This window comes from Mesocricetus auratus, unplaced genomic scaffold (genome assembly GCF_017639785.1).
Source record: "Mesocricetus auratus isolate SY011 unplaced genomic scaffold, BCM_Maur_2.0 Super-Scaffold_100018, whole genome shotgun sequence".
NCBI classification, from domain to species: domain Eukaryota; kingdom Metazoa; phylum Chordata; class Mammalia; order Rodentia; family Cricetidae; genus Mesocricetus; species Mesocricetus auratus.
Genome location: NW_024429199.1, coordinates 4,115,925 through 4,132,391, shown reverse-complemented (window position 1 = coordinate 4,132,391; position 16,467 = coordinate 4,115,925). Strand labels below are relative to the sequence as shown.

Sequence of the window (16,467 nt, the reverse complement as noted above, 5' to 3'; positions counted from 1 at the left end):
CCTCTGTCATTCTGTACCGTGATTGTTCATTTTAATGTCATCTTACCACAAATTAGAATCATCTGAGTAGGGAACCTCATTTTAAGAACTGTCTCAATTCTCTAATGTGGGAAAACCAAGTGTGAGTGACACCTTTAGGAGCAAAGATGAAAAGGGTATGGTGGAAGGGAGGGAGGGAGGGAGGGAGGGTGGAAGGGAGGGAGGGAGGAAGGGAGGGAGGGAGGAAGGGAGGGAGGGAGAGGAAGGGAGGAAGAGGGAGGGAGGTTATTTATGTAGTTTTGCTCACTTGACCTTCTCTTCCTGCCATGTTCATTACCCTATTGTTACTGCTAATTCCTTTGCAGGTATCAGAGCCAGTTAGTAGGCTCCCATCACTGATGGAGAACCACCAACTGACTCTCCAGGAGCCTTCCTGTTTTCAGCTCCAGCTCCTCCTGGGTTGTCAGCCTCTCAGGTGTGAAAGCCTAGGACTGAGTCACCACTGTATGTATTCATCTTATCGGTTCTGTTCCTTTAGAGAACCCTGACTAATACATCTGTTTTCACAGTTGGCTATGGAGATTCTGTTTTCTTATTCTGCATGAAGCATGTGCTTTCAGTTCTACTTAATTAGCATTCCAAGCACTTTAGTTCCACATTCTATGCAAAGATACATTTATTATATACTGTGATATTTAAGAAAGCAGTTTAATGAATTCCCATGTGATATATTAGTATGTTTACTGCTAGGCAGTGAAATTTAGTACTTATGTGAGAAAATGGTCAGTTAGGCACACCAAAATCCTACATTGTCCTATTAGATATACTTGGTCTTATTTATATACTATGGATGCTAACTAGATCTATCTTTTCACACATTTCGAGAAATGAATAAAGTCTTCCTTTCTTTTCTTTCTTGTGAAACTGTTACAAAAATACTGGTTCCATTTGTCTAAAGACACAAAGTGAAGGAAGAATGCAGCCAATGAAAAACAAAACTATTATTGGCATTTGGCAGGTGTCTGGATTTGCAACTATCAAATTGCTTTTGGGTAACAATGGTAAGAGATGATTCATATTGTTTTGTAAGGCAGAATACTCTGCTGCCAACAAAATAAAATTCAACTTATAATTTTTTAACCTGCTTTATATACTTGGGACATATAATACATAAATAAAATATATTAAGTCGTACTTGGTTTTAAATTAGTATTCGGGTGGTATCTAAAGTTGAAAAACGTGTGCTTTCAAACAATATAATAGCCTTTTATTTTTAAAACCTGTGTGTGTGTGTGTGTTGTAGTTCAGAAGACAATTTCTTGGCGTCAGTTCTCTCCTTCCATCTTTTACATGGCCTCAACAATTGCACCTCAGTTCACAAGGCTTATGCAGCAAGCATCTTTTCCTATAAGAGCATTTTTTTAAAGAAAGAAAAGCATAACCTCATTTTCTATGTGTACAAAATCAAACAGCACAAAAGGAGCAGTCCACATGATCTGGTTCCTCCCTAAAAACCATGGGATGTGAATTCCATTAGCATACTCTGAAAAAGAATTTATCCTTCAGTGTGGTTTATAACTTACCTTAGCTAGAAATGTTTGCTCTACTACATTTTTGTTTTTTAAAAATAAATCCTAACTACTGATTCCCTCAGTTATGTTGGGAGTCGATTGTCCCCTGACACTATGTGAAGTTATAGGAAGTCTCTAGGATTGTGTTGTGCATAGGATGACTTCATCATCTCTTGCAAGGTAATTCTATAGGGACCTTCCCCTCAGAGCACTAATCATCTGGCCTGTATATGCAAATGTAAAATTATAGCTTTAGATTATATTCACAAGGTAGAGGATACCACCAAACACAAGCAGAACCCGGACAAGAAGCACCAAGGACCTAATATTCTAGGATAGGTTAGTTTTTCTGCCTCCCCCCCCCTCATAGACACACACACACACACACACACACACACACACACACACACACACACACGGTAAAATGAATGTTAAAAGCAAGGAGGCACCATCAGGCAGAACCTAAAATCACGGTAGACCCTGAGCAGGAACCCATGTGGAGGACTAGGCAGGAGAGACGGTGAGCCACTCTGAAGGGAGAGTAAGACAAGTGGGATCAGGGCTGGATTGTGCCCTCAGCAGGGAGCAGATGACACAGGCTGCTGTAGCAGCTGCTCTAATGTCACCTCTGCCTCAGCTAGGGGCACAGGTGTTGATAAATGAAGGGGGGTAAGTACCCTCCTTTTCTAACAAAGTGAAACATAATCTTCTCAAAGCTCGTTTTGTTCTCATAAGGTCAGTTATTCTTAGGATGCAAAATGCTAACCAGGAGGAAGGCACAGGAACCAGGTGACTCCATCCCTTCATATTTTCAGGGTCCATGATATACCAGAAAGAAGTTTTCAGTTCCTTGAGGACACAGAGCATTTATGATCAGGAAAGAAAAAGAATGTTTTTTTTTAAATGTCAGGGAAAAAGATGTACAAAGGGAGGAAGAGTCAGAGGCACATGCATGGTTACTGAGTTGCTTTACAGGTTAAAAACAGGCTCGTAAAGGTTTAGATATTTTCCTAAAATCAAACGAGAAACAGAATCCAGTATTCTGTCTACTACCAGCTAACACAGGAAGATGGGGGATTCTCTGTCTCAGAAGTGTATAAAGTTTTTGTCTTTCTTATAGGGCATATACTGCAGACAGAGAAGAATGCATACTTCATTCTACAGTTTAAGTCATTTTCAGGCTGTGTGCCTTTACAGGGCAGAGGCACTCTACTGAAAACATCACCAGTCAGCCACTTAGAACCATTTCAGCTTGTTCTATGGCCTGGGCCAGTCCTACCTGAAGGAGCTACAAGCTGCATAACCTTCTAATTCAATTAGGCATACATAGCACAACTCTGAATGGAGAAGGAAGAGTGGCAGTAGACTACAGAATGTTTTGTAATCTGAGCAGGTTTAAGAGAAGCAAGCATTGGGGCTGGAGAGATGGCTCAGCAGTTAAGAGCTGGGTTCAATTCCCAGCACCCACATGACAGTTCACCGCTGTAACATCAGTTTCAGCGGACCCGACACCCCCACAAGGACATAATGCAGGCAAAACACCAATGCTCATAAAATAAAAAGAAAAAAAGGAAAGCAAGCATTCCAATACTGAAACATTAATCTACAGAACTGGTATAATTTCACTGAGCAATTAAGCTAACAATAATAATGCTAGCCTTCAGTAGTGCATCCTGTTAGTCCCTTAGATTTGTTCTTTTCCAGAAGTGTTATCTCCTCATTGTTCCCACATGCTTGCTTCATTTCTGTTTCTTGCCTTAGCTATTACTAAAATTCCTTCACACTTCTCCATCCACCAAAGCCTGTCTCAGAATACATGGAGACAGGAATATAATCTACCACAACTATAATTCATTATCTACATGTATGAAATAATCAAAGAATAAATAAAATTTAAACATGCCCAAGATTGGTCTAGTCAACATTTTATCACAGATGGGGGGAGGCTAATCAGGCCCCATGCCTCCCCGAGGGACTACTGGGAGTTTGTGGCTGCTGGGGGATGGGGGATGGGGGCTGGCACTTTCTTTAGTGGCATAGCTCCTGATAAGATTTGGAAACAAGAAAGATTTCAGAGCAGCAGGAATGAGAAGGAAATGGGGTGGTGAACATGATTAAAATGTATATATACATGAATGAAACTATGAAAGAACTAAAAATTTTAAAAGTAATTACTTTCTATTTTTAAGACAGGATTTCACTATGTAGCATTGGTTGGTCTGGTATTAGCTATGTATGTAGAGCAATTCACTGCCTGTGCCTCCTGAGTGCTGGGACTACAGGGGTGTATCACCACACCTGGCAAAGGAAGTCAATTCTTAAAAGATGTATTCATTTTAGTTTACAGGTGTTGAGTGTACTACCACATGCCTGGTACCTGCAGAGGTCAGAAGAGGGTGTCAGATTTCCTGGAACTGGAATAACTTTATGCATGGTTGTAAACCACCATGTAAGGGCTGGGAATCAAACCCGAGTCCTTTGCAAGAGCAACGAGTGCTCTTAAAAGCAGCGCCAACTCTCCAGCTGAAGAATTCAATTTTAAAAAGAGAATGGCGTAGATAATGCTATCTACTTCTTATAGGTGAAATAAACATGGAGTGTTTGAAGTGTATGTCATATACAGTAAACATTTTTCTACATGGTGTCACATGCTTTGTGCATACATGCCTCCTTTCTACATGGTGTCACATGCTTTGTGCACATATGCATCTTTACAGGCTGAATTGTGCTCTGTCTCTATCTGTGCTGAAGACTAACTACTTTAGAATATACCTTTGTTTACCGTTAAAGAGGGTTAACTGGGGTACCCTGAAACACTGAAATATATAGACACAGGGCAGACAGCCCCTGAGGGTATCACAAGAAAGCAGCTATCGGGCTGGAAGTGGTGGCACTGCCCTAGAACCAAAACACCTGGAAGGGACAGAAAGATTTCAAGTTATAGGCCATCTAGGCTACAAAGGGAACCTTTCAAAAAAAATCAAAAATAATCAAACACAAACAACAAGCAGCTACCACCATTTATTTCTTCTATTTCTGGAAAGTCCTAGACTGTGGTGGTGGCAGATATGGTATCTGCTGAGAATTGTTTCCTTATAGTGGCGCCATCTTACTGTGTCCTCATGGGGTATAAAAGATGAGGCGTCTCTCTGAGCTTTTATAAGGGAACAGTTTCTTTCACGAGGACATCTCTCCTATTTCTTACTATGGTCACCTCCTTGGGGTTAGTCTTATCTCCATATCACTCCTGGGACAACAACATTCTGGGCACAGTAGTGGCTGTCTGTAAGCAAAGAGAGCTGTAAGAAACCAAACTTACCTCTCATCATTCTCATCTTACATTTCCAGCCTCTGGAACTGCTACACTTTAATCTTCTGGGCAGGGAATATAGCTCAGTTGGTAGCATGCCTGCGTGGAAGAGGGCGGGGGCAAACCATACACAAATGTGCGTGGTTTGCATACCTAATCCCAGCATTTATCAAGTGGTGGCAGGAGTATCAGGAATTCAAGGTCATCTATATAGTGACTTATAGGCCAAGCTGGACTATAAGATGCTGTTCCAAACAAACAAAACAAAAACAAAAATTTTTCTGTTTCTAAAGCCACTCAATTTATAATATTTTAATATTAGATATATCAAAGAGTGAATATAACTGAGATTAATGGTTTGCCATTAAATTTGGTAGAATATCTGGATGAGGTTTTCATTTTTATGAGGTTGAAATCATTAGTGGTTAAGAACACTGTGCTGAGTCTGATTAAGCCACTTCTCAGTTAGGAAACTGTAGGTGGTAAAGCCTAAAGCCATACACAACAAAGGTTTAGACCCAGTACTGTGTGTGCCTTTCAGGACTAAGTGAGAGAATGTACAGCAGATGGTTAATGTGTCTGTCTAGCCACACGCCTAAATGTTTCCTGAAGGAGAGATTGTGTAACAACACTTTCTCAGCATCTAGTATTTTCTATCGCCATCCAAACCAGTGAAGGTGCTGTCCTGGTGGTTGTGTGTTATCAGAGAGGAAGGGGCCTCAGCTGAGGAAAATGTCTCATAAGGTCCAGCTGTAAGGCATTTCTCAATCAGTCATCAATGGGGGTGGGCCAGTCCATTGTGGGGTGTGAGCATTCCTGAACTGTTGGTCCTTCGTTCTATAAGAAGGCAGGCTGAGCAAGTCAGTAAGCAGCTCTTTCATGGCCTCTGCATCAGCTCCTGCCTTTAGGCTCCTGTCTTGACTTCCTTTGATGATGAACAATGATATGGAAGCATAAGCCAAATAAACCCTTTCCTCCCCAACTTGCTTTTGTTCATGGCAACAATAGAAGCCCTAACTAAAACAAGTGCTGACACAGAAATTAAGTGAATTTGTACTTACAGAGAGTGAACATTAGATTATACACTGGGGCTGGCAGGTCTATCTCAGTGGTTCTCAACCTGTGGATTATGACCCCTTTGTGGGTGGAACGACCCTTTCACAGGGGTCACCTATGGAAAACACAGACATTTATCTTATTTGTAACAGTAGCAAAATTACAGTTATGAAGTGGCAATGAAAATAATTTTCTGGTTGGGGGTCACCACAACATGAGGAACTGTGTTAAAGTGTCCTAGCATAAGGAAGGTTGGGAACCACTGCTCTATCTGATCCTAAGTTATCCTGTCTCCTCTCTGTACTACCTTTCCCACAAAACCCATAGATTCTAATGTGCTGGCACAGTACTTGCTTTCTGATACATATATTTTACGGCTGAAGGGTCACAGGGACTAGGGCATTAAATATCATTTTCAAAGCATCTTCTCACATATGAAAGAAAAACAAAAGGACAAATAAAACAAAGGCCAAAGAATAAGCAGAGGAAACTCTATCTTTGGCCCTGCAATGCAGACAGTCATGGTATAATGGCCTCCTAAGAATGTGGCGCAAGTGATTTGCATTCTCATATTGCAGTGTCCTGATCTGAACCAAAAAGTTCCAGTTGTTAAAGGGTTATAACTTGTACCGCTATTGGACGAACTCTATTGTCTAATTTTAGCACATAACTCACCCCTTCAGTATTTAAGCCCAGTTAAATAAGCAAAGCATGTTCTCAATTGCTGAAGAGTAGCACGCTCTCATCTCAGGCTGTAAGTCTCCCACACCCTAACCCAGGAATCACATCAGTTATTACGGTATTTAAAGGTATCCCATCAAGACATTTGTTTTCACTGTTTTCTTTAATAAAACAATGAAGTAGTCATTTCTTCACACATATGCTCTGTATTAAATTGCCTCCCAGAAGATGTTTAATTTTTATGTAGACAATTAACTTACATATTTATTTTAGTTTTGTCAAGAGACTAGTCTTAAGAGGACAATGCCAGTTTTGAAATGACTCAGTAAGAATGGCCACATGCACATTTTTACACGTCAACTAAAAACAGAAGTCCATACCTGAGTAGTGGGGTGTGTTTCTAAGTAAGGTGGTCGGTGAGAATTACTTTGCTCTAGCAGGTGTTTTGCTACTTCACTAGTTTTGTACTGCAACAGGAACTTATTTTGCATGTTATTTAGATATTTGGGTTTTAAATATAGAAAGTTCTATCGTCAATAATTCCAGAGATATTTAAAATGCTTCTGTAAATCACAATACTAGTCTGCAAAGAGTTAACAGAATAAAAAAATCTGGAATTAATGGAATAAAAAAGTCTTGAAATCTGTTTTATTTTTCCCTATTTAAATGAAATATGTATAAAACACAGTTTGAGACAGCAAAGGAGAAAGGCTTTTCTTCTTTTTCCCAAGCACAGGCACAATTACTTTCTGGGAAGGTTCTCACTTTATCACAAATTTACCAACAATCCAAATATTCTTCCAAAACAGATTAAGGACTTCATAAAGCTAATTCTTCCCAGCACAGAGGTTGGAAAACCCTAGCTTCCCATCGACTCAGCTCCTCTCTCCATGAAGGGCTGAGAAAAGGAGATCGGTCACAAGCAGAGGTGGGACAGATACTAAGTCCATTTCTCTCTGTTCTAGTAAAATACCCAGTTGTAGTGATCTTAAAGAGAAAATGGAAACACTATATGAAAAGTACATTTTACCTAAATTTCTATTACCTGGAAGGGATGTTTGTTTGGGTTTAAAGAAAGTTACTGAATTACAATATTTCCCTAATCAATACAATATAAATAAAAATAATTAGAATTCGTCATCAAGGTGGCACAGTGAATCCGTGCTTCAATTGATTCTGTTTAGAAGGAAAACACTTAACTTGGGTGGCTCACTCATAGTTCAGAGGGTAAGTTCATTATTATCATGGCAGGGAGCATGGCAACATGCAGGCTGACGTGGTGTTGGAGTAGTAGCTGAGAGTCCTAGATTTTGCCAGCAACAGGAAATGGCCTGAGACACTGGTGGTATCCTGAGCATAGGAAACCTCAAAGCCTGCCCCTACAGTGACACATTTCCTCCAACAAGGCAATACCCACTTCAACAAAGCCACACCTCCCCATAGTGTCTCTCCCTATGAGCTTATGGGGTATAGTTACATTCAAACTACTATATCCTATATGCTGTAAACACATGATAATTACAGATAAAACAGAAAGAAAAAGAAAGGAAATCCAAGATCCATTTTCTCATAAAATAAAAAAGCCATTTTGTGGACTAGCAACACAACAAAAATACTAAGTAGTGAGCTGGATTAAACTTCACACTATGCATGGTGGGATCTTGAAGCAGCAAGTGATAACTGGAATTTGTTTTTATGGAACTACAACTTCCTACCCAAGATGCAGAACAAAACCAGCTTTGTTACTAGAAGCCAGAAACTGAAGCATAACTAACTTGACCAACTATCCTGGGTTTCCTAAGACACCTGGTCTCCCTGCCACCTCCCCCAACAAAGGTCATTTTAAAGTAAAAATGGTGTTTGGACATAGTGGTTCTTGTCTGTAATTCCTGTTTGGAAGTCTGAAACAGGAAGACTGAGTTCTTGGACAGTCATCTCTGCACTTTGATACCCTATTTCATAAAATCTAAGCCAAGAGTGGTGGTGCATGCCTTTAATCCCAGCACTTGGGAGGCAGAGGCAGACTGTCTCTGTGAGTTTAGGCTAGTCTACATAGTAAGCTCCTGGCTAGTCAGGGCTACACAGTGAAACCCTGTCTCAAATATTATATCTTTGACCTCTCTCTCTCTCTCTCTCTCTCTCTCTCTCTCTCTCTCTCTCTCTCTCTCTCTCTCTCTCTCTCTCTCTCTCTCCCACCTATCCATAGAACTAGAGAATAGAAAATACATCATTAAATGAGCATCTTACTAAACATTTAACTAAACTGATCCATGTTGAGAGGTTGGAATCAGAAGCATATTATAAACTGGCCAGTTCACAAATAGGAAACAGATTTAAACAATGCATAAGACAACTATTTTGTGGTATTTTAAATTATTGCTGAAGTATTAAGGTGTTATCTAGCATTGCATTGAAGACTTTTAAAGTCCTCAAACAGGATATTTGTGCATTCAAACAATACAATAAAAGCTCATCATCAGGCAGGTAAGACTACCCTAAGTATGTGGAAATATAACTTACTGGGTAGAAGCTCACTGGCACCTTTAGCACTGATATTTCAAACCCTTTTCCAGTTTCTTGGAAACCTGAGTTAGCTGTAATGTCACTATTATCTACATGTGCAGGACTCAGATATCATAACCACATACACATTGCTTAAGATACACCCATTTTCCTCAGTCAGAAGAATACTCATAGGAATAGCCCCCCACACTCTTGTTTTTATTTTTTGAGACACATTCTTACTATGTAGCTTTAGCTGGCCTGGAATAAAGATCAGACTGGCTCAAACTAAAAGATCTGCTGCCTGTACCACCAAACCTGTCAAGAATAAATTGATAAGGAGCACACACAGGAGGGCTGTTATTCACCAGTTCATTGATAAGACCCTAGAGAATGGTGTGATATTGAGATCATAGGGTAACACCACAGTACAGATTGTTTTACAGTGATCTGGGGTACAAAACCAGGTGGCAACGACCCAGTGATCCCAGAGCAGCTAGTGGGAACTGATGTCATAAAGGGTGAAAAGAGTACTGGCTATTTACAGATCAGTCAAGTGCCTGGGAGGGACAATGAACCTCAGATTGCAATGCTATATGCTTGTTGGGCACTCTGCAAAAGACAATTTTCTTTTGCTGAGCACATCGGGAGGCAGGCAGGTGGGTCTCTGGGAGTCTGAGACAAGTCTGGATATAATACATAATGAGAACCTGTCTAAAATGAAGACAGAAGGAGGAAGAGAAGGAGAAGGGAGGAGGGAATGACAGAATGAGAGAGAGAAGATGTAAAGAAGGACAGGAGGGAGGGAGGGAAGGAGAGAGGGAGGGAGAGAGGGAGGGAGGGAGGAGATTCTTTTCAGATTAACTCCTCTTGGTATTTGGAAGAAGACTCTTCAAGTATCACAGAAATGGAATAGCAAGTAGGCAATGTCCATGGATGAAATGTTGTGCTACCAAAGTTCAGGAGCCTCATTGCTTTCCAGTTGCTGACTCATGAAGCTGAATGCAGTAAACACAGTGCTCTGATTAGTTGGTGTGCTACTTAGTTTGGTGCCAGAGGAAAGTTCAGGATCTGTACTGGCTGAGAGTTTTCCTAGTCTTACCATCATAGCCCTGACTATGTGACTCTCCTTACAGTTCCCATCTAGGCCAACAGAATACTGGTATAGCTTTAGCATGTACTATAGGAAATACCTTTGGAGACATGACTTCGACTCCTTGCCAAGGGCCTCATCTAGCAGAACCCCGAATAAGGAACAATGTAGGATTGTCAGCAAGGAGATTGACAGAGGGCCACCCTGCCTTTGCCATTTGGATCATATGACCACAGAAGCATTTTAAAAATAAAAGGGCTGTGGTGAGATCTTGCTTGTACAAATAAAGCCTGTCTGGGGGTCGGGGGAATGGAGCTTGCCCATTTACAAAGGGCCATTTGAAAAACTTGGGTGTTTGGCAACAGATTCCAAACCAAGTCCAAAGGACATTACTCTGACCCTTCTTTCATACAGGAAAATGCATCCTGGTTCAGCAAACAATATGGGGAGGAAATAAAGGTGGGCACACAAGCCCTGTGTGCTTTCTGTGGGAGAATCTCCTAGGCTAGAGCAGGCTTCCTCAGCAGGCTTCTCTGCATGAAACAAAAAGAGCTGGTGGGGCAAGGAAGCAGAGGATGTGGGTTTGGTTCCAGGCACCCACGGGTGGCTCACAACATTGTAACTCCAGTTCTAGGGTGTCTGGGCCCTGTTTCTGACATCTGAAGGCACCAGTCATGCATGTAGTGACATGCATACATACAGGCAAAACACTTATGCACACAAAATAAAAAACTAAAACAATTAAAAATATAAAACAAAGAGACACAGCTTATAATCAATGAAGAAGATAAAATGATTGAAAAACATCTCCAAAAGACTGGAAAGGGTTGGCATGATAGCTCAGGTGACAAAGTGCTTACCTTGCAAGCATGGAAACCTGAGTCCCATCTCCAGAACCCATATTAAAAAAAAACACACACACACACAAAGTCAAGTGTGGTAGCTCACATTTGTAGTTCAAGCACTGAAGAGGTAGAGACAGGCGGTTCTCAGCCTAACCTATTTGGTGAGGTCCAGGCCAATTCAAAAAACATGGTAGACAGCACCTAAGGAAACCACATATCCAAGACTGTCCTTGGGCCTCTATATACAAATGTACACACACAGTAGGGAGGAAGAGGGGGGAGAGAGAGAGAGGGAGGAATCGGGGAGGGGGAAGGGAGGAAGAGAGAGAGAGTCTATGAAGAGAGACAAACAGAAACACAGCAGCAAGATAGCAGATAAACCCAGTTACATCACTAATTACATTAGCTACAAATGAAGTAAGCATACTAATTAGGCAGAAATGTCAGACTAGACAATGAAGCACAGTTTAACTGTATGCTATCATTAAGAAATATGTTTTAAACATAAAAGCATAAATTAAAAGTGAAAGATCAAGTAAAGACACACATTTTAAATACTGGTCATAATAAAGATGAACTAGTTGCTATTAGCAAAGTATACTTTAGGTCAGAGGATAGACATTGCTAGAAGTAAAGAGCAGTATTTCACAATGGGAAAAGGTCAGTCATCAAGAAACTATAACCATTCTAAATATTCATCTACTTACAAAGCTTCAAAATAAAAGCTAATACAATGGAAAGGAGATACGATAAATTCACAGTTGTAGAAACTTCAACATCTTTCATCAATAAAGTAATTGACAGAACAAACACACACAAAATCAACAAAGACATGGAAGACTTCAGTAATATTATCAAACAACTCAGCCCATTTGATGTTACAGAACATACTATCATACAACTGCCATATATACATTTTTCTTTTCAAATATTCATATTCATACTGACCATCTACTATGTCAGCATATAAGTCTTAAAATACTTAAAAGGATTGAAATGATAAAAAACATAGTTCTTATCATAAAATGGAATTAAGTTAGAAATAAAGAAAAATAGAAATTAGAAATCAATAAAAATAAAGCAAAAAACTGTAAAAATCCAAAATATTTGTAAACTAAGCAATATTTTGTTTTCAGACAGTCTCACTAGTAGCCCTGGCTGACCTAGAACTCAATATGTAGAGTAGGCTGGTCTTGAACTCACAGAAACCTGCCCGCTTGTGCCTCCTGAGTGCTAGGATTAAAGACATACACTACCCATAAACTCCATCAACATGACTGCCTAAATATGAGCTGAAGAAGGACAACACCAAAAGACATGCCTAAGTGGATGGGGAACTCTCAAGAGGACTCAACCCTACAGAAAGGCAAATGAGGAATGCTGAGAGTGGAGGAATGGAAGAGCACGCAAACTCGTTATCCAGTACCAAATGATCCACCCTGAAAACATGCATATAAATAACATTATGTGGACTGAACAGGTTATATAGCAAACGTGCACACACGCGTGCGTGCGTGCGTGCGCATGCACACACACACACACACAAATGCATGCATGCATGCATGTAACAACAATTAATGAAAAGGGGCCATGGATTTGAAAGCAAACAAAGGGGGGGTATATGAGAAAGTTTGTAGGTACAAAAATGGAAGGGAGAAATATTACAATCTCAACAATAAGAGAAAAAATAGACTAAATCATTTATTTATACGTGTGGACACACACATGCCATGCGCATGTGGCGGTCAGAGAAAAACATGTGTATAAGATAGTTCTGTCCTTTTTCCGTGTAAGTTCTAAGGCTCAAACTAAGGCCATCAGGTTTGGTGGCAGTGCCTTTCTTTACCAGCTGAGGCACCTGGCCAGCCCTGAGGTACAGAATTCTTTCAGAGTGCAATCCTCTCACACTACATAAGAGAAGACACCCACAATTCCCAGACAGGGGAATGCTTAGGTTAGCTCATTTGACGCCAAACACATGAATTCTATGAACTAGAATTGGTAAAAAAAGATAAAAACAAATTCAATTTGCATTTATTTTTCCAAGTCATTTTCTAGTTATACACTCATAAAAACAGATTTGTTCTTTAACAGTATTTACAGACTACTTTCTATGTTCCAGGAATACACTAGTAACATGTGAGAGAGATACAAAGGGGTGAAAATCCCAAACTGCTTATGGATCTTAGAGCAGATGAGAACAGAATATAAGCAATAAGCAAAAATGTGTTTCATTTATAGAATGGAGATAATGGTAACAAGGAAAAGCAGAGTAGTGAGGAGGGGAAATAATTTCTCCCCCAAGCCCAACAAGGGACAGAATCTAGTTCCTTCCTGTATGCTGGGCAAGTACATTTACAGTGAGCAACACTTTCAGCATCCCAGGAGCTAGAGTTGGCAGGCAGAAAGACTTCATTGTTAGGAGATAGCTGAGGAATACTGAAAGTAAGGAAGAAGACATGAAAATCTGGGCCAAATATTTGGGAGTGTACCATGGTAGTCAAGAAAAAGTAAGGAAGTTGGTACAGTTGGTGCAGGTAGAGGCAAAGGAACTCAGTATACAATGTTAGGTAAAGAGGTCAGGGAAGACCAGGTAAGGTTTCATAAGGACTTTAGCTTTTACACTCAGTAAGTGTAAAGTCTCTGGAAGGTTCTGAGAAGAGTAGTGAAATGACTATCTTGGATACAACAACATCATTCTGGCTGTCATGATGAAAATATGTCAAAGGTGAAGAAAACTGAAAGGACACCAGATAGGCTATTGCAAGAATCCCAGTTGGAGTTGGAGAGAGAGCTTAGTGGTTGGGTGTACATTACTCTTGCAGAAGATCTGAGTTTGGTTCCTAGTACCCAAAATGGGCAGCTTACAATTACTTATAACATCCAACACCTCTTCCTCAGGCACCTGTACTTGTTGTGGAATAGAATTTTTGTTTAACTAAGTAAAGATTGTTACATTTGTTTGTGTTTCAGAATAATTGTTTAAATTATGTAAAGATGAGTTTTATTTATGCTGCATTTGATTAATTATGCAAAGATGAGTTGCTGTTTCACTTTGCCCCCCCAAGGCACCCAATTGGTCTAATAAAAAGCTGAATGGCAAATAGCTAGGCAGAAGAGGGATAGGTAGGACTGGTGGGCAGAGAGAAAAAGGGAGCCAGCCAGCCAGCCAGATATGGAGGAAGCAGGAAAGCAAGACAGACAGATGGTAGATGAGGTAAGTGAGTCTCAGGGCAGCACATACATAAATAGAAATGGTTACTTTAAGTTCAAAAAGTTAGCTAGAAACAAGGCTAAGCTAAGACCAAATATTCACAATTAATAAGTCTCCATGCCTTTATTTGGGAGCTGGTTGGCAGCCCAAAGAAAATTTCAACTACATGCATTTACATGCACATATTACACAACATACACCCACTTAAAAATAAAAATGGGTGCTAGAGAGCTGGATCAACATTTAAGAGAGCTTACTGATCCTCCAGAGAACCCGAATTTGGTTTCCAGCACCCATATAAGGTGGCTCACAAATGCTTGTAACTCTAGTTCCAGGGGATCTGATGTCCTCTTCTGACCTCTTTGGCTACCCACCCACACAGAACATACACAGGGGATGGAGTAGAGATAAGACAGGGTCTGAAGTGAGTGTGTACTGTTGACATGAGCATGGTCATGTCAAGGACTCCAATGCCTCAGACCCCTTTCTCTGACTCAGGTTCAGGAGAATAAGGCCTTCCCCTAGTTCAAGTATGGATGTTGACAGTATGTGTAGAAAGTATCAACCACAATATCTTCCTATCCTCCTACTAAAACTAGCTAACCTACCTCCTCAGTCAGCTGTATATAATAAACATGCTCCTTGTTCATACTGTTCACAATAAACATATCAAGTTTGGGATGCTGCTGGTGTATCTCTATCAGCATGCATGATCTGTTGGTCTCTCAGTTTTTTATGAATATCTTAGTTATGGTTTCTATTGCTGTGAAGAGACACCGTGACCACGGCATCTCTTATAAAGGAAAACATTTAATTGGGGTGGCTTACTTACAGTTCAGAGGTCTAGTCCATGATCATCATGGTGGGAAGCAGGCAGACATGGAGCTGGAGAAGGAGCTGAGAGTTCTTATCTTGACCTGCAGGCAATAAGAAGTGGTCTTAGACTTGGCTTGAGCATGCATAAGACCTCAAAGCCCACCCCAAGAGACACACTTCCTCCAATAAGGCCATACCTACTCCAACATCTCCTAATGGTACCACTTGTTATGAGCTTAGGGACCCAATTACATTCAAACTACCACAATGAGTCTGTTGTTTCTTCATTCCCTGTTGCCCCAGTCAGGCTGATCCCAAAGTTGTGCCCATCACCACACACATACACATGAACAAAAATATAAATAAACCTTAAAAAATAAATCTTAAAAACAGAATCCTAGAGAACTGATGGCTGTTTCTAACAAGGTGGTTTCTAGTACATTCAAAAGAGCGAGGATGCAGGAGAGATGCTAAATCACAATCAGTTAAGTAGGGAAAGTGACAAGACCTAATGTACATGTTGCAGCGCTGCAGACCTAGGAACACTCCATTCAGAAGAGGGGAAAGGCAGACAATTCAGATACAGGTAGGTGACTCAGGCAGCGGTTGTAGTGAGGTGGTTAAGGTTTTTCTGATTACTGCTTTTTCCTGGGGACACAGGAAGCAAGGGGGAAAAAAAGGAAGAGAGGAAAGTATTGGTGCTTGAGGAAGGTAGGTGCAGTGCTTTACAAAACCAGAAGGAACAGATTAGATTTGCCATGCCCAGTCCTTAGCCCCCAGATAGAACTCAAACAGTCCTCTAGCATTTTGCTTCTCAATCTCTGCATATAAAGAAGCAATTATCAATATTTATTCACTTTTTATTATACATAGGCTACTCCAGGGAGAGAGCAAATCTTGCCTTTACTATACTAAGAGTGGAAGTGCCTAGATATATAGAGCATATATATATATATATATGCAGAACTGATGTTTTCTGCTTTGAATTACTGCAGCATTACAAGACTACCTAAGAAAATCAGGGCGCTAAAAATCTACATGGGCTTATTATTATGTGTACTTTCATTTACCCTAAGATTACTATAGAAGAGAAAATCTTAAAAGAGGAAATTAATGTCAGAGGAAGGAAAATGCTTACTCTAAGAGGATAGAAGATTAAAAATGCTTTCATAAATACCACAAGGCTTTCTTTCTTTCTTTCCTTCCTTGCTTTTTTTTTTTTCTTTTGTTTTTTTGAGACAAAGTTTCTCTGTGTGACAGCTCTGACTGTCCTGGAATTTGCTTTGTAGACCAGGCTGGCCTCAAACCACGAAGTTTTCAGATAGGCAACTTATATAGAAAGTTTGAAGTGGTGTGCATTTCGTATCATGCAAGTATTTCTAATACAAATATTCTCCAAT

General features: G+C 40.2%; 1 long non-coding RNA gene across 6 annotated transcripts in view; it reads right to left on the bottom strand.

Moving 5' to 3' along the window:
* LOC106021406 overlaps positions 1 to 16,467 on the bottom strand; it is a 101,504-nt gene that overhangs the window by 56,274 nt on the left and 28,763 nt on the right. For 2 of the 6 annotated variants that reach the window (XR_005881823.1, XR_002383432.2), the window contains exons 2-4: positions 15,084 to 15,168; positions 5,922 to 6,031; positions 4,870 to 4,959 (exon numbers count right to left, since the gene is read on the bottom strand). This is a non-coding gene — a long non-coding RNA (uncharacterized LOC106021406). Of the gene's footprint in view, positions 1 to 3,762; positions 4,834 to 4,869; positions 4,960 to 5,921; positions 6,032 to 11,140; positions 11,276 to 15,083; positions 15,169 to 16,467 lie in introns of those variants that run through there. The other 4 variants (XR_005881821.1, XR_005881824.1, XR_005881825.1 and 1 more) reach the window with 3 other exon arrangements.